Genomic DNA, 25,570 nt, shown 5'->3' on the forward strand with positions numbered 1-25,570 from the left:
AAAATATTATGCATCAAAAGCAACAACATGAAAAATAAATAAGTCAACAACAAGGGAACGAAATGAACACTATTACACCACTAGACACTAACAAAAATAATCAAAAAGCAAAATAAGGAAATTATAAAATAAATACAAACAAAAATAGAGTAGCAACAGAAACTCAACCAAAAGAGTATAAATATATATGCACATATGTAATGTAAAAAAAATGAATTGTCACTAGAAGAGAACATTTTCCGGTAGATCTGGAGTTGTTTGGTGATTGGAATTTCTAGTTGTGCTGGAGTTGAAACTTGGGTGGTTTGTCACTGGTAGCAGAGATGGAGGTGTTCTAGAGCTCAGAGATCTGACCTTTTTGCCGGAAACCTGCAAAAACTAATCAAAAATCAAAAAAATGGGAAAGGGGAAAGGGGGCGATTCTCAGTGATTCACGTTGGGGTCTCATAATGTGGGTTGAACTCTGGTGGGATTTGCTTACTGTTGTTGGTCGGTTCTGGTCGGAGAAATAATTAATAAAAAAAGGAGTAGTTTAGGGTGGCTTTAGGGGTTGTTTCCGATGACTTTTCACTGGAAAAAGTGAAAAATGAAGAGGGTTTAGGGTTTGTTTCTTGTGAGGGAAATGACAGCGAGAAGAGCTGCTTGGTGGTTCTCTGGTTGGTGTAAGTCTCATTGGAAAAAGAGGGAAATGAATGGGGTTTTCGTTGCTCGAGACTCGAGCTTGGAACTCCGAGCTCACCATTAATCGCTTTCGCTCCAGTTCATCGGAGTTAAAAGCTCCTCGCCGGAGCTGTTAAGGAAAAAATGAATAGAACCAGGGAGGGATTTTGTATTTGTGTTGTTTGGGTTTTCGCCAGAAAAAGGGAGCAGAGGCAGTGTTTGGATGGTTTGGTGGAGTGGGTTCACTGGTTCCATTTAAAGAATTAAAAAAATATTATTAATAAAACAGGAACAATGTGAGTCACCCCTAAATGTGGGCTCATTTTTAACACCCCTAAATGTGACATGCCATTCCATTTTTATTTTAACTTAAAAATTGAGGCCCAAAACATCTTTATTAAAATAACAGGAATAAATACAATTCTATACAAAACCAAAGCAAAATAAACAAAAGGCAAGGATAAGACAATACTAAAGTAGGAAACAAAGAGGCAAATGAAGAGTCGACTTTTCTCCACATCGATTCCTCCGCCATGGGTGAGTTCTAAGCACCAACCGCAGGAGAATTGCCTCCTCAATATTGCATTTCATCAATTGCTACCAGCTCTTCTCCAAAGAAACTCTAACCTTCAACTCGTCCAAAGCTAAATCAGTCAGATCTGGAGAGCTTGAAGTTCTGACTTCGGAAAGTAAGGGAGCCGAGTTGATGAGGTAAACGTCCTTCCTTGAACTTTAATATCTCGAATACATAGCTCTATTGAAGTAGAACAATCTATTAAAGTAGGAAACAAAGAGGGAAATAGAGAGTCGACTTCTCTCCACATCGATTCCTCCACCATGGATGAGTTCTGTGCACCACCCACCGGAGAATTGGCTCCTCAATATTGCATTCCTTCAATTGCTACCAGCTCTTCTCCAAAGAAACTCTAACCTTCAACTCGTCCTGAGCTAAATCAGTCAAATCTGGAGAACTTCAAGTTCCCACTTTGGAAACTAAGGGAGACGAGTTAATGAGGTAAACTTCCTTCCTTGAACTTTAATATCTCAAATACATAGCTCTATTGAAGTAGAACATTGAAGTAGCTCTATTGAAGTAGGAAACAAAGAGGGAAAAAGAGAGTCGACTTCTCTCCACATCGATTCCTCCACCATGGATGAGTTCTGTGCACCACCCGTCGGAGAATCGGCTCCTCAATATTGCATTTTTTCAATTGCTACCAGCTCTTCTCCAAAGAAACTCTAACCTTCAACTCGTCCTGAGCTAAATCAGTCAGATCTGGAGAGCTTCAAGTTTCGACTTTGGAAACTAAGGGAGAAGGGTTGATGAGGTAAACTTCCTTCTTTGAACTTTAATATCTCGAATACATAGCTCTATTGAAGTAGCTCTATAGAAGTAGGAAACAAAAAGAGAAAAAAAGAGTCAACTTCTCTTCACATCGATTCCTCCACCATGGATGAGTTCTGTGCACCACCCGCTGGAGAATCGGCTCCTCAATATTGCATTTCTTCAATTGCTACCAGCTCTTCTCCAAAGAAACTCTAAACTTCAACTCGTTCTGAGCTAAATTAGTCAGATCTGGAGAGCTTCAAGTTTTGACTTTGGAAACTAAGGGAGATGGGTTGATGAGGTAATCTTCCTTCCTTGAACTTAATTATCTCGAATACATAGCTCTATTGAAGTAGAACAATCTATTGAAGTAGCTCTATTGAAGTAGGAAACAAAGAGCGAAATGTAGAGTCGACTTCTCTCCACATCAATTCCTCCGCCATGGATGAGTTCCGAGCACCAGTCGTCGGAGAATCGGCTCCTCAATATTACATTTCTTCAATTGCTACCAGATCTTCTCCAAAGAAACTCTAACCTTCAACTCGTCCTGAGCTAAATCAATCAGATCTGGAGATCTTCAAGTTTCAACTTTGGAAACTAAGGGAGATGAGTTGATGAGGTAAACTTCTTTCGTTGAACTTTAATATCTCGAATACATAGCTCTATTGAAGTAGAACAATCTATTGAAGTAGCTCTATTGAAGTAGGAATCAAAGAGGGAAATGGAGAGTCGACTTCTCTCCACATCGATTCCTCCACCATGGATGAGTTCTGTGCACCACCCGCCGGAGAATCAGCTCCTCAATATTGCATTTCTTTAATTGCTACCAGATCTTCTCCAAAGAAACTCTAACCTTCAACTTGTCTTGAGCTAAATCAGTTAGACATGAATATCTTCAAGTTCCGACTTTGGAAACCAAGGGTGACGAGTTGATGAGGTAAACTTCCTTCCTTGAACTTTAATATCTCGAATACATAGCTATATTGAAGCAAAACAATCTGATTCTCTTCATGAAATTGTATAAATCCTTTCGTTTAGAAACCTCGATTGAAGTAGAATTAGTTGATTCTTGAATAAAATTGAATACCTTGAAAGAATTTCAAAGACTTCGCAGATACAAATAGCTATGCAGAAGTAGGAAAATCTATTTCTCTACATAGATTTGTATATCTCCTCTCTTATAGAAAGCTCAATTAAAGAAGTACAAACCAATTTTTTGAATAAACTTGCATAACTTGAAAGAATTCCAAGCACTCCACAAATTATTTCAAGTTAACCCCTAAACTAGTATTCAAACGATAGTAAATATTTTTCCTATTGTTAATCTTTGATACGACGAGCCTTAAAGAGGTTAATACCACACTTCAAAATAAAATTCCAGGTTCTAGATTCAATGTCGTATTCCTACTAGCTTACTCTTGAAATTTGGCTAACAACCAGTCACTAAGAAGCACTGAATTTGCTTCTGATTTCTCCTTTGATAGAATTAAACTCAATGATTAATACCACACATCAAAGTAAGAAATTAGAAACTTGTTCAGTGACTGAATAATACTCAGCTACCCCAAAATCTAATGCAAAGTTATAATCATAAAGAAACAAATAAAACAGAGTAAATTAACTAACCCATTGCATATGGCTCAGTCTATTACCATTGTGCACCCAAAAGTACTCTCATCGGGTGCCATAGAAAATAGACTTTATGAAATCACTTCAGGCATTATAGTAAGGTAAGAAAACATCCCCTGTTTCATTAGGCTGCAAAGAGATGATTAAGAAGAATTAAATCTACCCAAATCAGCAGTCCATATGAGCTAGGCTTAAGTGAGGCATGCTTATTTTATCCATATTGATCAATTTCTTTGATCTCATTGGAAGATCCTAAAAGTTTTCCACCATATAAGTACCTGCAAAGGTAACAACAATCATGTTAGCAAAAAAATCAGCCACAATGTACCCCCCCACCTTTCCTTCAATATATTTATCATATTAAGTGAATCTGTCTGCACTATAAAAGGCAAAAGGTTTAGGTCAAGACTGAGTTAAATGCCTTCCTTTATTGCTACTGCTTCTGCAAAGAGATTGATAGAAACTGGATGTCTTCTCCCTTTGATCACTACAATATCTCCAAAACAATTTCTTACACAAAAGGCAACTGAATTACAGTCAGGATTACCCTTTGAAGCATCATCAACATTGCATTTATACCATCCATCAAGAGGATGTATCCAGCTCACAATGTTGAGTCTACACCTTTGTTCCCAACTTTATAGAACTTATGCAATTGAGGGCCGATTCATTGGTAGGCTTAGGAAGAAGGAAATTTGAAACCAGTGAATTTATGAATATTCTCATTTATCCCATGGATAATCTTCTCAACTGGATAAAGACCTCCATGTAAAAATGATATTTCTTCTTTTTCATAGAGACCATAAATAATTATAGGAACTGCATTCTTAATAACTAAAACTTCTCATTGCCAGGAGCATTTCTCCACTTCGGTACCGTTTATTTAATTTGAATCCAAGGACCATGTAGACCAACAACATTTGCAAAATAAGTCCAAACCTCTCTTTCTATTTCACCTGTTAAGTAAAAGTGTTGTATGGTTCAGGGGAAAGTATTATACAACACAAGCAATCTGTACTTACATTGTTGTTTCATTTAGCAATTAAAGTCGCCACGAGAATTTTATTACACCAGAATCCAAACTAGGAAACAAAACTTAAAGGGCAATCTTTGCACCCAAATATACGTGTATTGGGGATCTTCTTCTTAAAATTTCTCAAATGTTCTTGGACATGATTGATAATTCTTTCTAGCAGTGCTTGTTGGAGTTTTCCTGAATCCCATCTTTCTTCATTCATCATCTCCCTTATATCCTTAATTTCAGGTCTAATGATACAATTTGGCTCCAGAAATAAAGGATCAAGTTTCATCCACTTTTCATGCCAAATATATGTAGAGCCTCTCTAGGTTCCCACCACATATTGTTCTCCATTTTTTTTCTCTATTTTCTACCATCATCTTCCACATCTAAGAGCCACCTTTCCCTTACACCAAAGTTGAAATTTCTTTTTTGTAATATTTATTCCACATAAAGTTTTCCCATAAAGAATTACCAGTTCTAAATTTGCACCATAGCTTTGGAAATATCAAATAAAGATCTAAAACCAAGAACCCCTTCTGCTATGGGTAAGCAAATATTTTACCAAGCAACCCAATTCTTACTTCTCCCTATCTCTTTATTGTCCCAAAAAAAAAAAAAACTTCACAAAAATATGATGTGGTTCATTGATTACTTAATTTGGGGGAACAATTTCTGAAAGAATGTGAATAGGAATACTTTGTAGCACACTACTGATCAAAGTTACCTTACCACCAAAATAGAGCATCTTTTCTTTCATGTTTGAAGCTTGACTTCACCTTCTTAATTAGATCACTATAACCACTCTTTCTCTTCTTAGCATGAGTGATAGGACACCCTAGTTAAGTAATTGGGAATTGACCTCTTGAGATACATGTACATCTATCAACCAAACCTCCTAGTTGAGCGTTGGTGTTCCGATGCATATACAAAGCACTCTTTCCTTTGTTGATTAATTGTCCAGATTGAGACTCATATTTTTCTGGCACCTTCATTAATCTTTCAAGGGACTTTTCATGTGTATTTGCAAAAATAGTTGTGTCATATGCATAAGAAAGATGGTTAAGATTTGCACTCTATTTAGGCATACCAAATCCCACATAGTTTCCATCATCAATAAAGAATTCATAGCCCTTGATAGAACTTGAGCACTAATAATAAACAAAGTGGGAGATAAAGTGTCTCCCCGTTTTACCCCTCTAGTAGAGTGAAAAAAGCCTTGTGCCTATCCTTTCACCAACACAGAAAACTAATTATTAGCTATGATTCTACAAATGGTATCAATAAACACCTCTGAAAATCCTATTTTTCTTAGGACTTTCATCAAATAGAACCAAGAAACTCTATCATAAGCTTTTGATAATGATATTAGATGGTTTTCTCTTTTTAGTGATATCTGAAGCAATCTATTGAGTGAGTAAAACATTTTCAATAATGTTCCTTCCTTATACAAAACCTGATTGATTGGACGAGATTAGCCTTAGAAACATCATCTCCAATTTTCCATGCATTACCCTAGAAATAAACTTATTAACAAAGTTACTGAAACTGATAGGTCTCAGATCTAAAAAAGATAGAATGTCATTCTTTTTAGGTAACAACACAAGTTAGTATGTGTTAGGAAATTGGGAAGTCTGTTTCCTTCAAAGAAATTAGTAACCAACTTACATAAGTCATCACCCACTATGTCCCAACAATTCTGATTAAAAATACATGTGAAACAATCAGGTCCACTTTCACTGTCCCCACTAAGCTTAAATAAAATATTTTTACCTCTTCCTTTGTTGGCATAATGCCGAGAGATGCATTATCTTCAACTAAAAGGACCTGTGGAATGTGCCTAAGGAGAGGAAAAATTAATTACACCCTATGTCATATTTAAGCATGAAATTGTCTTTGAAAAGTGTAAGGTAGATGATGAGTGCTTGATTTTTACGAGTGATGGCTTGTGGGATGTTGTATCAAGCGAAATGACGTGTCAGGTGGTTAGAGTGTGTCTTCAAGAAGATGCAATATATTTTCCCGCAAAGTGAATCAGCAACAACATTACGTACTCGAGTTGTTATGGGAAGGAATAGTCAGGATAATATCAGCATTATTGTAGTTGATTAGATGAGAAATCAGGAAGGAGATGTTTTTACTATGGAATTTCTCCTAGTTCCTGATTTCTCGTCAAATCACCTACAATAATGTTGATATTATCCTGACTATTCCTTCCCATAACAACTCGAGTACGTAATGTTGTTGCTGATTCATTTTGCGGGAAAATATATTGCATCTTCTTGAAGACACACTCTAACCACCTGACACGTCGTTTCGCTTGATACAACATCCCACAAGCCATCACTCATAAAAATCAAGCACTCATCATCTACCTTACACTTTTCAAAGGCAATTTCATACTTATATATGACATAGGGTGTAATTAATTTTTCCTCTCCTTAGGCACATTCCACAGGTCCTTTCAGTTGAAGATAATGCATCTCTCGGCATTATGCCGACAAAGCAACCTGAGTAAGTAGCGATGCTACTGATTCACTTTGCCAAAAAATAATATAACATCTCCATGAAGGCACACTCTTGCCACCCGACACACCTTTTCTCTTGATACAACATCCCACAAGCCATCACTCGCAAGAATCAAGAACATATCATCTACATTATTTTTTACAAAGGTAATCTCAGGCTTAGATATGACATAGGATTGTTTCCTGTTTGTAACAAGAAAAAATAACATAAATATTTACTAGTAGTTATAGAGATTGAACTACTAGTAACCAAATGTTAGAGAGATTCAACTACTAGTAACAAAATGTTATAGAGATTCAACTACTTGTTACGAATAAGATACAATTATTTGAAGCCCTGTGTCATATCTTAGCCCAAGATTACCTTTGTAAAAAGGAATGTAGATGATGAGTGCTTGATTCTTGCGAGTGATGGCTTCCGGGATGTTGTATGAAGCGAAACGGCGTGTCGGGTGGGTAGAGTGTGTCTTCAAGGAGATGGAGTATTTTTTCGCAAAGTTAATAAGCAATAACACTACATACTCGAATTGCTATAGGAAGAAATAGTCTTGATAATATCAGCATTATTGTAATTGATTTTGTGAGAAATCAGGAATGAGGTGAAAGTCCATAATACACATATATATGTTTGTTCTGTGGACTTTATCCTCCTTCCTGATTTATCATCAAATCAACTATAATAACACTGATGTTATCATGACTATTCGGTCCCATAGCAACCTGAGAAACTAGCAATGCATAGTATTCACTTTGCAGAAAAAAATATTGCATATCCTTGAAGACACAGTCTAGCCACCTGACACGCTGTTTCGCTTGATACAACATCCCACAAGCCCTCACTTGTAAGAATCAATCACTCATCGTCTACATTCTTTTTTACAAAGGTAATCTCAGACTTAGATATGACATAGAGCTTCAAATAATTGTTTCCTATTTGTAAGAAGAAAAAATAACATTAATAGTTACTAGTAGTTGTAGAGATTCAATTATTAGTAACTAAATATTATAGAGATTCAACTACTAGTAACTAAATGTTATAGAGATTTAACTACTTGTTACAAACATTATACAATTATTTGAAACCCTCTGTAATATCTAAGCCTGAGATTACCTTTGTAAAAAGGAAGGTAGATGATGAGTGCTTTATTTTTGCGAGTGATGGCTTGTGGGATGTTATATCAAGCGAAACGACGTGTTGGGTGGCTAGAGTTTGTCTTCAAGGAGATGCAATAATCTTTCCGCAAAGTGAATCAACAACAACACTACATACTCTAATTGCTATGGGACGGATTAGTCCTGATAACATCTGCATTATTGTAATTGATTTGATGAGAAATCAAAAAAGAGATGTTTGTACTATGGACTTTCTCCTCCATCTCAATTTTTTGTGAAATCAACTACAATAACGCTGATGTTATAATGACTATTCTGTCCCATGGCAACTTGAGTAAGTAGCGATGCTACTGATTCACTTTGCTAAAAAATATCGCGTCTCCTTAAAGACACACTCTAGCCACCCGACACGCCAATACGCTTGATACAACATCCTATAAGCCATCACTCACAAGAATAGAGCACTCATCATCTACATTCTTTTTTCACAAAGGTAATCTCAGACTTAGATATGACATAGGGCTTCAAATAATTGTTTCATCTTTGTAACAAGAAAAAATAACATAAAATTTACTAGTAGTTATAGAGACTCATATACAAGTAACTAATGTTATAGAAATTCAACTACCAGTAACAAAATGTTATACAGATTCAACTAATTGTTACAAACAAGAAACAATTATTTGAAGCCCTATGTCATATCTAAGCCTGGGGTTACCTTTTTATAAAGGAATATAGATTATGAAAGCTTGATTCTTGCGAGTGATGGCTTGTGGGATGTTGTATCAAACGAAACGGCGTATCGGGTGGCTAGAGTGTGTTTTCAAGGAGATGCAATATTTGTTTTCGTTAAGTGAATCAGCAACAACCCTACATACTCGAATAGCTATGGGATGTAATATCTATGATAACATCAACATTATTAAAGTTGATTTGATGAGAAATCAAGAAGGAAATGTTTTTACTACGGACTTTCTCATCCTTCCGGATTTCTTGTCAAATCAACTACAATAATGCTGATGTTATCATGACTATTCTGTCCCATAGCAAACTGAGTAAGTAGAGATGCTACTGATTCACTTTTCAAAAACAATAATGCATCTCCTTGAAGACACACTCTAGCCACCCGACACGCCGTTTTACTTGAAACAACATCCCACAAGCCATAACTCAAAAGAATCAAGCATTCGTCATCAACATTCCTTTTTAAAAAGGTAATCTCAGGCTTAGATATGACATAGGTCTGAATAATTGTTTTCTGATTGTAGCATGAAAATATAACATAAATATTTAATAGTTGTTATAGAGATTCAACTACTAGTAACTAAATTTTATAGAGATTCTGTCACACCTCGAGCCTACACCCTGGGTGGGACTGGCACTCGAAGACCATTGCTGGCCTCAAGAGAACCCTTGGCCTGGCTTATTGACTCAACGAAAGACTCTAAATATGCTTACTATGATCAAAGTGAACTTACTCAAATAATTTTAGTGAAATAACTTAGAATGTTTAATAGTCAACATTTAAGTTGGCCAAAATGGCAATTCAAGTCTCAACATATGAAATAATAATGTAAAGACATCTGACTACTAACTGTCTATGAAGCCTCTAAAACAAAGAGGGATGTCGGGACAGGACCCCCAATCATCCTAACATCTAAAAAACTAGAAATCAAATAAAGGAGTCCTCCGAAATGTAAGGAGTCTCACCCACAGACTCTGAGTGCTCAAGCTGGATCAACGAGGCGCTGGATGCTGATCCTGGTTACTTGCGTCTGCATCATAAAACGATGCAGGCCAACTGGCATCAGTACATTGAATGTACGAGTATGCGAGTTGGAATGCTAACAAAGATATAGGCTTGAAAGGATTCTAAAAGGAAACACTTATCTTGCTCTTCTCAACTTCTAAATAACTTAACTCAAATATAAAGAAACGAAACATATGCAATATATATATATATATATATATATATATATATAAAGCTTATAAAACAGTTGCAACCAACCTAGTTCATTTAAGATAAACAATAACAACTCAACTTTACTCATATTAGAAAATAATATGGTTTTCTGTGGGAAATTCTCTAACCGACAACCACCACTATGAGCCTAAGTGGTGATACAACGTATTCCCCATACTGCCAAAACTGTCCAATACTTTGTCGTCATATAGAACGCTTAACTTAGTGGATCCACTATTGTAACTTATGTGATCATCTAAAAAGTATGACCCATTAATACCCATGATGGCTACATGGTTTATGGAGACTTGAGTTAATATGAACTCGCATCCCCATATCGGTGCTCAATACTACTCCCAAAAATATACTTAGCTCATATGTTTTAAAATAACTTCTTTCTTTGGTTTGAGATAATTACTCAAAACGTTAGCTTAAAAGCTCTCTTGGAATCAATGCTCCCTTTTCTTGCTCAAATGTGAAAACATTTATAAACTCTTAGGAAATACTTATTTCCCTTATAGCGTCTTTGAGAAATGAACTCAACTCTTTAGTCTTAGCTTAACTTGAAACTTTTAGTCTTAAAACAAAGTTAGAGCATTTATAAAAGACCCTTGAAAACTTTGATGACTTCACTTGACTTGACTCTTAACTTTTCTTGAATTGAATTATGGATTCAAGGATTATGATTTGTGATAGGAAAGGTCTCTTGATGTTTAGGAATGATTTCGAATAGCTAAACTAGAGAAAAGTTATGAAATCACCGTCTTGGAACAAGTCCGTGACCCGGAGGTGTTCCTAAATAATTATTCGCAAAATTAAAATTTGAGACAGTGGAGTCCCCGTCCTCTCCGCGACGTGGAGAAGATTTTTGTTCACTGGGAACAAGTCCGTGACGAGGACTTGTTTCATGAACCTTACTCGAATTTTTCCTTCTTTATTTTTCTGCCTCAAACCACCTAAATTCAATTATCTTCCTCAAATTCATTTTAAATCCTTATGCCCAACATGTATACTCAAGAAACTAACTCAAAGTAACCCTAAACTCAATGTAAGGATCTCATAAACTTCTCAATTCGTCCTACTTCGCTAACAACATTTGAATTCAAGAATATTTGTCAAGAACATCAATTTTCCAACTCTTCTAGGGTGAATCTCATTGAATTAAACATGCTTGGCGCGTGGGTGGATGAACCCAACTCTATGAGAGAGTCACACACCTTGTAGGAACAATTCTTTGGCGAATCCACGACCAAAATCGATCGTTCTTGGCGAATCTTACTTTTCCTCTTCTCCTCTCTCTTGCGTTCTTTCTGCAAAAGCCCTAACTTAATTTTTCAAAAGCGTAAACTGAACTAACTCAGTTTTGACCCCTCTTAATTTACTAAAACGAATTTGATTAATCGGGTAAGGAAAAGACCAAACTACCATTCAAAAATCCAGATTGGACATTTCCTAATTCAAACAACCCTACTTCCAAAGGGCATAACTCACTTATACCAACTCGGAAATCGCACAAACTTAGCGGCATTGGAAGGATCATTCCAAGAGCTTTCCAACCATATCTAGAACTACACCTAACTCATCCTGAGCTAGGAGTTGTGGTCGTTTGAAGTTGACCAAACACTTACTTTAACTTAAAATTTTCCAAATTTCCTTATACTTTCCAAAAATAACTTTTTTCAGATTTTGAACTTCCTTCTAGTTCTTTCTAGTTGCGAGATGTTACATATTCAATTACTAGTAACTGAATGTTATAGAGATGCAACAACTTGTTACAAAAAGCATACAATTATTTGAAGCCTTTTGTCATATCTAAGATTGAGATCACCTTTGTAAAAAGGACTGTAGATGATGAGTGCTTGATTCTTGCGAGTGATGGCATGTGGGATGTTGTATCAAGCAAAACTGAGTGTCAGGTGGCTAGAGTGTGTCTTCAAGGAAATGCAATATTTTTTTCATCAAAGTGAATAGCAACAACACTACGTACTCAAATTGCTATGGGAGGAATAGTCATGATAACATCAGTATTATTGAATTCGATTTTATGAGAAACCAGGAAGGAGGTGAAAGTCCATAGTACACACATATATGTTTGTGCTATGGACTTTTTCCTTCTTCCTAATTTCTTGTCAAATCAACTACAATAACGCTAATGTTATCGGGAATATTCCTTCCCATAGAAACCTAAGTAAGTAGTGATGCTACTGCTTCACTTTACAAAAAAATATTGCATTTCCTTGAAGATACACTCTAGCTACTCGACACGCCGTTTCGCTTGATACAACATCCCACAAGCCATCACCTGCAAGAATCAAGTACTCATCATCTACATTTCTTTTTACAAAGGTAATCTTAGTCTTGGATATGACATAGGGCTTAAAATAATTTTTTCCTTTATCTAACAAGAAAAAATTACATAAGTATTCACTAGTAGTTATAGAGATTCAAATACTAGTAACTAAATGTTATAGAGATTCAACCACTAGTATCTAAATAATATAGAGATTCCACTACTTGTTACAAATAGGATTCACTAATTTGAAGCCCTGTGTCTAAATCTAAGCTTGAGATTACCTTTGTAAAAAGGAAGGTAGATGATGAGTGCTTTATTCTTGCAAGTGATGGCTTGTGGGATGTTGTATCAAGTGAAATGACGTGTTGGGTGACTAGAGTGTGTCTTCAAGGAAATGCAATATTTTTCCCCAAAGTGAATCAGCAACAACACTACGTACTCGAATTTCTATGGGACGGAATACTCATGATAATATCAGCATTATTAGAGTTGATTAGATGAGAAATTGGGAAGCAGATGTTTGTACTATGGGCTTTCTCCTCCTTCCTGGTTTCTCGTCAAATCAACTACAATAACGCTGATTAAAACATGAATATTCTATCCTATAGAAACCTAAGTAAGTAGCGATGCAATTGATTCACTTTGCAAAAATATATTGCATCTCCTTGAAGACTCACACTAGCCACCCAACACGCCGTTTCGCTTGATACAACATCCTATAAACTATCACTCGCAAGAATCAAGCACTCATCATCTAAATTCCTTTTTACAAAGGTAATCTCAAGCTTAGATATGACATAGGGCTTAAAATAATTGGTTCCTCTTTGTACAAGAAAAAATAACATAAATATTTACTAGTAGTTATAGAGATTCAACTACAAAATGTTATATACATTCAACTACTAGTTACAAACAAGATACAATTATTTGAAGCCCTATGTGACATCTAAGCCTGAGATTACCTTTGTAATAAAAAATGTAGATTATGACTCCTTGATTCTTGCGAGTGATGACTTGTAGGATGTTGTATCAAGCGAAATGGAATGTCGGGTGGCATGAGTGTGTCTTCAAGGACATGCAACATTTGTTTCGCTAAGTGAATCAGCAACAACACTACGTACTTGAATTGCTATAGGACAGTATAGTCATGACAACATTAGCATTATTGTAGTTGATTTTAATGAGAAATAAGAAAGGAGATGTTTTTACAATTGACTTTTTCCCCTTTCTTATTTCTCATCAAATCAACTACAATAATGCTATTGTTAGTGTTACTATTCCTTCCCATAGAAACCTAAGTAAGTAGTGATGCTACTGATTCACTTTGCAAAAAAATATTGCATCTCCTTGAAGACACACTCTAGCCACCTGACATGATGTTTCGCTTAATACAACATCCCACAAGCCATCACTAGCAAGAATCAAGCACTCCTCATCTACATTTCTTTTTACAAGGGTAATCTCATGCTTAGGTATGACATAGGGCTTCAAATAATAATTTCCTCTTTTTAACAAAAAAAATAACATAAATATTTACTCATAGTTATAGGGATTCAACTACTAAATGTTATAGCCATTAAACTACTCTTTACAAACAAGATAAATTATTTGAAGCCCTATGTGACATCTAAGCCTGAGATATAAACAAGTTACACTTCTATGGGATGGAATAGTCATGATAATATCAACATTATTGTAGTTGATTTGATGAGAAATTGGGAAGTAGATGTTTGTACTATGGACTTTCTCCTCCTTCCTGATTTCTCGTCAAATCAACTACAATAATGTTGATGTTATCATGAATATTCTATACCATAGAAACCTGAGTATGTAGTGATGCAACTGATTCACTTTGCAAAAAAATGAGTAAGTATTACTATTCACTCGCAAGAATCAAGCACTATTCATCTACATTCCATTTTACAAAGGTAATCCCAGGCTTAGATATGACATAGGGCTTCAAATAATTGTTTCCTCTTTGTAACAAGAAAAAATAACATAAATATTTACTAGTAGTTATAGGGATTCAACTACTAAATGTTATAGACATTCCACTACTTGTTACATACAAGATACAATTATTTGAAGCCCTATGTGCTATCTAAGCCTGAGATTACCTTTGTAAAAAATAATGTAGATGATGAGTGCTTGTTCTTGCGAGTGATGGCTTGTGGGATGTTGTATCAAGAAAATGGCGTATCGGGTGGCTAGTGCGTGTCTTCAAGGAGATGCAACATTTTTTTTGCTAAGTGAATCAGCAACAACATTACGTACTTGAATTGCTATAGGACGGAATAGTGATGATAACATCAACATTATTGTAGTTGATTTTAATTAGAAATAAGGAAGGAGATGGTTTTACTGTGAACTTTTTCCTCCTTCATGATTTCTCATTAAATCAACTGCAATAACTCTAATGTTATCGTGACTATTCCGTCCCATAGAAACCTAAGTAAGTAGCGATACTACTGATTCACTTTGCAAAAAAATATTGCATCTCCTTGAAGACACACTCTAGCCACCCGACATGCCGTTTCACTTGATACAACATCCACAAGCCATCATTTGCAAGAATCAAGCACTCATCATCTACATTTCTTTTTATAAAGGTATACTTAGTCTTGGATATGACATAGGGCTTCAAATAATTGTTTCCTATTTCTAACAAGAAAAAACAACATTAATATTTACTAGTAGTTATATAGATTCAAATACTAGTAACTAAATGTTATAGAGATTCAACCACTAGTATCTAAATAATATAGAGATTCCACTACTTGTTACAAATATGATTCACTAATTTTAAGCCCTGCGTCTATATCTAAGCCAGAGATTTCCTTTGTAAAAAGGAAGGTAGATGATGAGTGCTTTATTCTTGCAAGTGATGGCTTGTGGGATGTTGTATCAAGCGAAACAACGTGTTGGAAGGCTAGAGTGTGTCTTCAAGCAGATGCAATATTTTTTCCGCAATGTGAATCAGCACCAACACTACGTACTCAAATTTCTATGGGACAGAATAGTCATGATAATATCAGCATTATTGTAGTTGATTTGATGAGAAATTGGGAAGTAGATATTTGTACTATGGACTTTCTCCTCCTTCCTGATTTCTTGTCAAATCAACTACAATAACACTGATATTTTATCATGAATATTCTATCCCATAGAAACCATAGTAAATAGCGACGCAACTGATTCAGTTTGCATAAAAATATTGCATCTCCTTGAAGACACACTCTAGCCACCCAACACAATGTTTCGCTTGATACAACATCATATAAGCCATCACTCGCAAGAATCAAGCACTCATCATCTAAATTACTTTTTACAAAGGTAGTCTCAAGCTTAGATATGACATAGGGCTTCAAATAATTGTTTCCTCTTTTTAACAATAAAAAATAACATAAATATTTACTAGTAGTTATAGGGATTAACCTACTAAATGTTACAGACATTAAAATACCTGTTACAAAGAAAATACAATTATTTAAAGCCCTATGTGACATCTAAGCCTAAGATTACCTTTGTAAAAAATAATATAGATTGTGAGTGCTTGATTCTTGCGAGTGATGACTTGTAGGATGTTGTATCAAGCGAAATGGCGTGTCGGGTGGATAAAGTGTGTCTTCAAGGAGATGCAACATTTTTTTTCGCCAAGTAAATCAGCAACAACACTACGTACTTGAATTGCTATAGGACGGAATAGTCATGATAACATTATCATTATTGTAGTTGATTTTTAATGAGAAATAAGGAAGGATATGTTTTTACTATGGACTTTTTACCCTTCCTTATTTCTCATCAAATCAACTACAATAAAGCTAATGTTATCGTGACTATGCCGTCCCATAGAAACCTAAGTAAGTAGCGATGCTACTGATTCACTTAGCAAAAAAATATTGCATCTCCTTGAAGACACACTCTAGTCACCAGACACGTTGTTTCGCTTGATACAACATCCCATAAACCATCACTTGCAAGAATCAGGCACTCATCATCTACATTTATTTTTACAAAGGTAATCTCAGACTTAGATATGGCATAAGGCTTCAAATAATTATTTCCACTTTTTAACAAGAAAAAATAACATAAATATTTACTCATAGTTACAGGGATTCAACTACTAAATGTTATAGCCATTAAACTACTTGTTACAAACAAGATAAAATTATATGAAGCCCTATGTGACATCTAAGCCTGAGATCTAAACAAAATACAATTTTATGGGAAGTAATAGTCATGATTTATCAGCATTATTATAGTTGTTTTGATGAGAAATTGGGAAGTAGATGTTTGTACTATGGACTTTCTCCTCCTTCCTAATTTCTTATCCAATAAACTACAATAATGTTGATGTTATCATGAATATTCTATCCCATAGAAACCTGAGTAAGTAGTGATGCAACTGATTCACTTTGCAAAAAAATGAGTAAGTATGACTGTTCACTCGCAAGAATCAAGCACTATTCATCTACATTTGTTTTTACAAAGGTAATCTCAGGCTTAGATATGACATAGGGCTTCAACTAATTGTTTCCTCTTTGTAACAAGAAAAAATAACATAAATATTTACTAGTAGTTATAGGAATTCAACTACTAAATGTTATAGACATTCCACTACTTGTTACAAATAAGATACAATTATTTGAAGCCCTATGTGATATCTAAGCATGAGATTACCTTTGTAAAAAATAATGTAGATGATGAGTGCTTGGTTCTTGCGAGTGATGGCTTGTGGGATGTTGTATCAAGCGAAATGGCGTGCCGGGTGGCTAGAGTGTGTCTTCAGGGAAATGCAACATTTTTTCCGCTAAGTGAATCAACAACAACACTACATACTTGAATTGCTATGATAACATCAGCATTATTGTAGTTGATTTTAATGAGAAATAAGGAAGGATATGTTTTTACTATGGACTTTTTCCTCCTTCCTGATTTGTCATGCCCTGACGCTTCCCCAGGACGCGGACACGGGACCTAGGATCACGAGTGACCAAGTTAACCCTGAGTTGTCATATCATAAGCATACTAAAAGATTATCAAATAAATATACTATTCGGAAACTTAAATAGTGATAACTAAAAGTGGGGAATACCCAATACTAATCTGAATATATAAAAGACTATGAGTTTAATAACAACTGGAGGATCAAACTCAAAACTAAAACTGAATCTAGTAGTATGTCTGAAATAAAGCCTCTAACTGACTAGAGATGTTGAGACATGCCCCAGCTAAATCTAGCAAAACTGAAACTAAAAAATGAAAGTAGAAAGATAATCATGTCAATTGTCCTTGAAGAATGAGGACTCACCACTGATGCTGATGAACTGGAGATCGAAAACCGATCTATGCGTGATCTAAAAGTTGAGGACCTAAACCCACATCACGAGAAGATGTAACGTAGAGTATGCGTCAGTACTTGAAAGGTACTGTGCATACATGATATGGTAAAGATGAACAATATACATAACTGAACAAAGTATATAACTGAGCAATGATATAATATGAACATGATGAATATACTGAAGATACTGAATATGAATTAAACTGAATGCAATGACCAAGTTTATACATGCTGATACTGAATACTGAACTGTAACTGGTACCCTGGTCAATGCACTAGAATTTGACTACGAGAGCTACTAATAACCGACATAAAACCACATGAGCTAAATGTGGAGTCCGATGTATACGCCCCATCGAGAGGACCCAATATACCCTGCTAGAGGTATAGAGGCATGACTGGCGTGATCACTAAATTGATGCCCACAGAGGGGACTTATAACCTATGGGGGCACGTAGTTCTGGGACTTTGAGGGTGACTGACCTTAGTCCACTCGGTATTAAGCCTACTCGTAACTGAATATATGTAAATTATAACATAACTAAAGTAAACTGGATAGCTCGAGATTCTGACATGCTAACTGAAAATGCAACATTAAGTATTGATAATGAAACATTCGTAACTGATGCATGTACTCTCAACTGGAGTATGTATAGATGCATTATGACTGAAATACTGAACAACTCAAAATGCTGACATGTAAACACTCATACTTGAAAACTCTTTCTAAAAAACAATTCAAAATCATATTATACTATGATTATTGATGACTCGGGAAGTCATACTGGATAAACATTGATGGTATATCTAGATAACATACTGCTCATACATTAATGGCCTACTCAATTGTCATACTAATCATGTTTTATAAGCTCTTTCTCAAAACTCATCTTCACTTTCTCAAAAACTCAGTTTAAAACTCATGCGTTGGCTTTAAAAAGCTTCTCAAGATTTATAACTCAAAATAGGGTTCATGCTAAAATATAATGATAATGTGACGTTAAAAACTGGAGCATGTATATCTGTTTAACTGACCTAGCATGTGTAATTCGTGAACTAAGAGAATCTACATAACTAGGGTTCTGAGTTTCATGCAAAAAACTAAGTCACGATTCCACAAAAACATGATAATCTGATTTGGAATATTCTAAAACCTAAATCACAACTAGTATCTAAGGTTTTAGAAACCCTAGGTCTAATGGTCCAGGCATAATATTTTATATGTTATGCTGCCCGACCTTCTAGGCCCACAATTGAGTCAGTGGGTTTGTTTCAGTAGCTAACTCAATTGCATAAGGTATCGAGTTCCAGTCACGCCTCCCCTAGTTCAGGGCATGACAAGAAAAGTGAGCCTAAATTGAAATGGTAGGCTTAGTTAAACTTCTGCAATAGAAATGTGTATCCAAGGAATGCATTGGGAGCTTCTTTACATCTTACAAAGTATAAAGCCAAAATCCTTTGAAGATCTAGCTACTCGTGCTCGTGATATGGAATTGTGCATGTCTTCTGTTGGGAAAGATATGATGTTTGTCCATGATCCTCGCAAAGGAATGGACAAGTAGGAACCCAAGATATGGAGCTTATTTGTGCCTAGAATCACAACAAAGAATTCATAAATGTCAATGTGTCTCCTGTAAAGTTCACTACGAAGGAAAGTAAGAAGCAAAGTATGAAAGCGACTTTCCAAGAGTGTTCAAATCAAAAGTCGACCCTAAGGGAGATGTAAGAAAAGGAATACCCCTTATTGGATTATGAAGTTTCAAAGATTTTTGATGAGTTGTTGATTTAAAGCTCATTGAGTTTCCAGAGATAAAGTGCCCTGATGAAGTTGGAAAAACTTATGACCCAAATTATTGCAACTATCATAAACTTGTGAGTCACTAACTTGAAAAATGTTTTGTTTTCAAGGATAGAGTTATACGGCTGGCTAACGAAAAAAAGGTTGTCCTTGATGATGAGAAGACTAGTTCTAATAGGGGTGGACATAGTATGGAATATACCGAATTACCATACCATACCAAAAATTTTAATACTGTGGTTTTAGTATTATGGTATTTGGTATGGTATATGGTATACATTTTAATTTTGTTGGTATTCGGTACCATATTTGATATTTAAAAATAACATACCAAAATACCAAATACCATAGTGAAGTATATAGTTACATAAATAACACACACACACATATATACATATACATATATATATACATATACATATATATATATATATACATATATATACATATACATATATATATACACTAGAATTACCGCACGTGCGTTGCACGTGGCTGCCTAGTCTCGTGATGCCTACAATTGTGAATGAGTAAATCATGAAATCTCCATTTGTTCAATATATGTAATATGTCACTTAAGGGATTTTTTGGTATGGATGTTTCTCAGTTACTAAATATTAGTTTATGCCTACAATTGTGAAGCAGTAAAGCCTGCACAGTCTATGTGTTCAACATATGGCCTATGTCTTAAGGGATTTGTTTGTATCGATGTTTCTTAGTTATTAAATATTTGTTTATAAATAATACTCCATTAAGTCCTGCTAATTGGCTTGTATTAGATGCACTTACTGGTGCCAAAGCCTAACTATAAGCGGATATGTAATATTGCACGATGCCACATTGTTTCATGTTATGACATTGTTCCAAAATATAGGATACCTTCCAGGAGTATAAAGTCATTTGTATGCTAATTAACAATATAAAAGTTTTCACAATAGTTGTATCTCCTTCATAAGTTGCATTTTGATGGTTAGCTCGTCTCTTTAACAACCGAACTTATAAATATGAGCCAAGACATTTTGATTAGCTTCATGTCATGTGTTAGTTTTGTTGCAAATTTATTACGGTAAAAAAGATTGAGAACTTATCTAACCTAATACTTCCTTGTATACGATGTTTCTTGTATATGTTCTTGTCCTAATATCTGGTTGTTCAGTCATAACCAATACCTTCGTTGTCCATTAAGATTCCTCTTGATAATGCTACATATAGCTGCCCATGCAAGAAAACATGTTGTGGAAGATACAATCCAACATTAGGAATTGTTTGACCTTGAGCCTTATTTATCGTCATTGCAAAACATAGACGTATTGGAAATTTCTTCCGAATAAACTTAAAAGGATATCCTTCATTCTCAGGCGGTGATAATTGGATTCTTGGTATGAACATTTGTTTTGTTACAAATTCTCCTATCGTTATTTCGGCATGTATGACATTGTTGTCAAAACCTCTACAAATCAATCGTGTCCCATTGCATAAACCATTTGATGGGTCTAATTCCTCAGCATCACGATAAGCGCATTCTCTTTCAAAACTAACCTAATATGTTGAATTCAAAGATACATAATATGTTATGTATTTTACCAAACCTGTGTTGTTGAGATGGTACACAGATTGAAACTAATATAATAATTTAAATGTTAACGATAGATTGAGTATAGTGATGTACCTATGTGGCGGTAGACCATTCGGAGTTAATGTATTCAGGTATTCTTCTTGATAATAATTGTTGGTATTGTCTTCTGCCGAGTCAAAGCTGATATATGTTCTGGTTTCTCCCGGGAATTGAGTGATCATCATTTCATTTATATTATCTACAAATTCATTTCGGCTTGCTAAGATTTCCCTTTCAGTAATAAACTTTGCCGATCTGAAATTTTGTTGTAGGCCTTTAAAAATTTCCCTTACCAAGAATTCTTCTGGCTTACCCTGACCACTTGGGTAGACCCCCATTTGTTGTGGTAGTAGTATTAAATTATTCCGTATTGTGGTTCCCTCCCCGTTTCCAACTCGAAGCAAGAAGGCACTAAAATTTGGATCTGCTCTAGCTCTCATGTTGGACGTTAAATGAATCTTTTCCATCAAAGGCCACAAATATGACCTCACCAAACTTGCATTCACTGTCTCTGCTCGCGTTGATTTAGGATCCACCGGTAGCACTTGTTGAAAGTCACCTCCAAAGACCATTACTTTTCCACCAAAAGGTACATTCTTGTCCATTACATCACGAAAGCTTCTGTCGACAGTTTCAATTATGTGTCTCTTAGCCATTGGCGCTTCGTCCCATATTATTAGTTTGGCTTGTCTAATAAGTTTAGCCCCGCCACTTTGTTTTGACATATTTGTCATTGTTGATTCATTAGCTTGTAGAGGTATTTCAAATCGCGAGTGAGTTGTACGGCCTCCCGGTAAGATTGTTGTTGCTACTCTGCTGCTGGCGGATGCCAATGCTATCATACCTCTTGATCTAATATGTGCCAGTAATGCGCGATATAGATATGTTTTTCCAGTTCCACCTGGTCCGTCTACAAAGAATAATCTTGGTGTTCCAGAGTCTGCCCTTTCCAAGATAGTCTTGAAAACTTGTGCTTGTTCTTCATTCAAGTTTGATTGTGCATCCATATCTTTAATTGGCACCTTCACAGACATTTCTTCGATTATTTCTCGGCATTCATGTGTGTCATGCTTATTTAATTCTTGTTGGATTTGTGGCATATCAAATTTTGCAACACTCTGCCCCATACTCTCCAAATATGAATTCACACTTTGCAATGTACTCTGGAGTTTTGCCTCGGGTGATTTGTCATGGGTCATTTGAAAGTCTTCTGACATATCGTTATAATATGTTTCCCATAGTCGTCTCACATCTGTTGGGTTGCAATGAACTAAGATTGTCGCAAACAGACTTCGAAGAGCTACTGACATCTTGAAGATTACGGCCTCGTGTAAACATTCTGAAATGCTATCATCTGATTCTAATAAGCCTCTTTCCTTGGCAGCTTCTTTGAAAGTATGACAATGTAACCCATTAACAGTGAGTAAGTCTTCAAACGATGTCGTACCTCGAAATGATTCAATAATAATCTCTCGTAATACCTTTCACTTTCTCTAGGATTAGCTGTGATATCGAGCAGCCTAGTTAGGTTACCAAAAGTCATAAATAGCACATATTGAAGTGTAATACTTACCAATATTTATTCTGCTGATCACAGAGCGTGATTTTCTTTTAGTCCATATTTTAGATTAGGAATTCCAAACATAATGCTTGGGGAATTCTCTATATAGATAATTGCGAGCCTCAGTGTCATTCAAGCACATCCTGAAATACTCAGTAAGCATAGTTTGTTGAACAAACTGGGAGCCTGCAATATTTTGAAAATTTTGCTTCTTCCAGTAGTAGACTACATTTTAAAACATAAGGTTCTTATTAATATTAATGGTCTTGGTTGGACAAGTGTGACTCTTGTTTATACTTTGAGAGAATATGTTTAAGAGTACCTGCTTGTTTGCCGGGTAGATGTAGTTGTAGGTTTATAACAGCCGGTTGCATTTCGCTTAGAGTAAACTCGTAAATCCTCCACATCACTTCTGGTGGTGACACCCAACATGCATCTTGAAAGCTGCGGATTTCATCTATGAACATTTCACCATCGTCTGACTCTATGTAAACTGCACATTTATCATGTCCTTTATATATATACTTGTAGAGGTACTTTATTGCTTTAACACCTGAGCAAACCTCTACATTAATGTGACAATTATATCTCTTCAATAAATACGGGTTATAAGGGACAACCCACTGATTATTCATCTTCATACCTCGGACCTCAGTTGTCCTCCCATCATTTCCTCTTCGGTAAATTGGATATCCATCCCTCCCTTGTATTGTTTTGTTGTTGAATGCTCGGGGGTAGTTAAACTTACATTGTCCATCCTTCATACATGGACTTGATTGTCGTTTTATACCACAAGGCCCGTGAATCATATGTCTGATAACTAAGAGCCCGTTTGGATTGACTTAAAAAAAGTAACTTTTAAAAAGTAACTTTTTAAAGTGCTGGAACTTATTTTTAAAATAAGTAGTTATGTGTTTGGATAAAAGTGTTGCAGTTGAAAAAAAGTTGTTGATGTGTTTGGCAAATAAGTGCTGGTAAACATTTTTTAAATCAAAATGTCTGAAATACCCTTTAAGTTGTTAACATGATGAAAAGTTGATTAATTTAAGGTTTTTATACTTTTAAAAAAATTAAAACAAAATTAATTTATATTTTACATCCATAAGTAATGATAATAATAAAATAATAATAATAATAATGATAATAAAATAATAATAATAATAATGATAATAATAAAATAATAATAATAATAATGATAATAATAAAATAATAATAATAATAATAAAAAATATATAATAATAATAATTAAAAATAATAATAATAATAATAATAATAATAATAATAATAATAATAATTCAATATGGGCAATTTGGAAATTGTATAAAAGAATTAAGGACAAAAAGGTAATATACTTGGTCAACACAAAAGGGCTTCTAAGTTAAAAAAAAAAAAAGAAGCTCCCCTCACCTAGCTTTTAGCTTTTGGCTTAAAATAAGTCATTTTTGACTTAAAATAAGTCATTTTGATAATTGTCAAACACTCTAATAAGTGAAAAATTGGCTTTTAAGCCAGTTTGATCAGCTTAAAAGCCCATCCAAACAGGCTCTAATTCATGTAATTCTGGCTGCTTATCCTTTGTGGGCAACTCTGCTGAAATATATCGATCATACTGATCTGCTGATCTTATTTTATGACCTTCTTTTAATATTAGTAGTAGGTGTATATGTGGTAGTCCTCTCTTCTGGAATTCAATCACAAAAACATGTGCTGTCTTAGGGCCAAAAATTTCCTTTTTAAATATTTGGTCTTTTAGGTCCTGTAATTTTGCTCTAAACACTCTGGTCACCAAATTTGGCCGATCTTGAGCGACTTGCCCCACACATAGTTGTTCTTAAATCTCTATCCATTCAGGGTTACACGTCATGGTGATAAATAGATTTGGTCTTCCAAACTCTTGAACCAGAGCCATAGCATCCATATAACATCGTTGCGTATCCCTAGGGCCTCCGATGAATGATCCTGGCAGTAAGACCCTTTGGCCGACCTTCTCTCCTCTACATTCTCCTGTCGTAACACTATCAACGATACCTTGTAATATCTCTCTTCTGTAGTTTGATTGTTCGAATCTGTAATATTCAAGTCGTGTGGTTTCCAATTTGATGTACATGTCCACTACAAATTGTTGTAACAATATACCACATAGTAACAAAATTGTTTTCTCATTTGTTCATACTTGTAGTACTCTCTGCAGGAAACACAACCTCTTGTTTCGCGGCGTACACCTACAAATAATTTAAATAAGTTTATCAGAAAATGTGTGGCCTTCTATGAATGTTATATGATTACAATATCACATTCACAAACATATTGTAATAGAATTTTTTTTTGCACGTATGTGTGATAATTTTCCACCTTCATTGAATTTAATCACAGACCTGCTGGAATATGATATTTCAAGCCATTACATATCTTGAAGTTGTTTCATATTTGTTGCCATATATTTCCTCTCCATATGAAGTTGTTAGTTGCAATATTAATTGAGTTTGTTATTATACTATGTGTGGTGTGTGAATTACTTGAATGAATGCAGAATGTAAATGTGCTAACCTTGTTCTTCATTGTTCAAAACATCTGTTGCACTGGCATATGATCGAGGGCATATGTTGGCACTTGTTGTTGCATCTGTAGTAATGCTGATATTTGGATTGCGTGATTTCACTATTCCTTGATGCCAACCTCCTTCACCATTGGGAAGAATCAATAGATATTGTAGAGGATCAT

Source organism: Solanum stenotomum, chromosome 6 (assembly GCF_019186545.1).
Source record: "Solanum stenotomum isolate F172 chromosome 6, ASM1918654v1, whole genome shotgun sequence".
NCBI classification, from domain to species: Eukaryota; Viridiplantae; Streptophyta; class Magnoliopsida; order Solanales; family Solanaceae; genus Solanum; species Solanum stenotomum.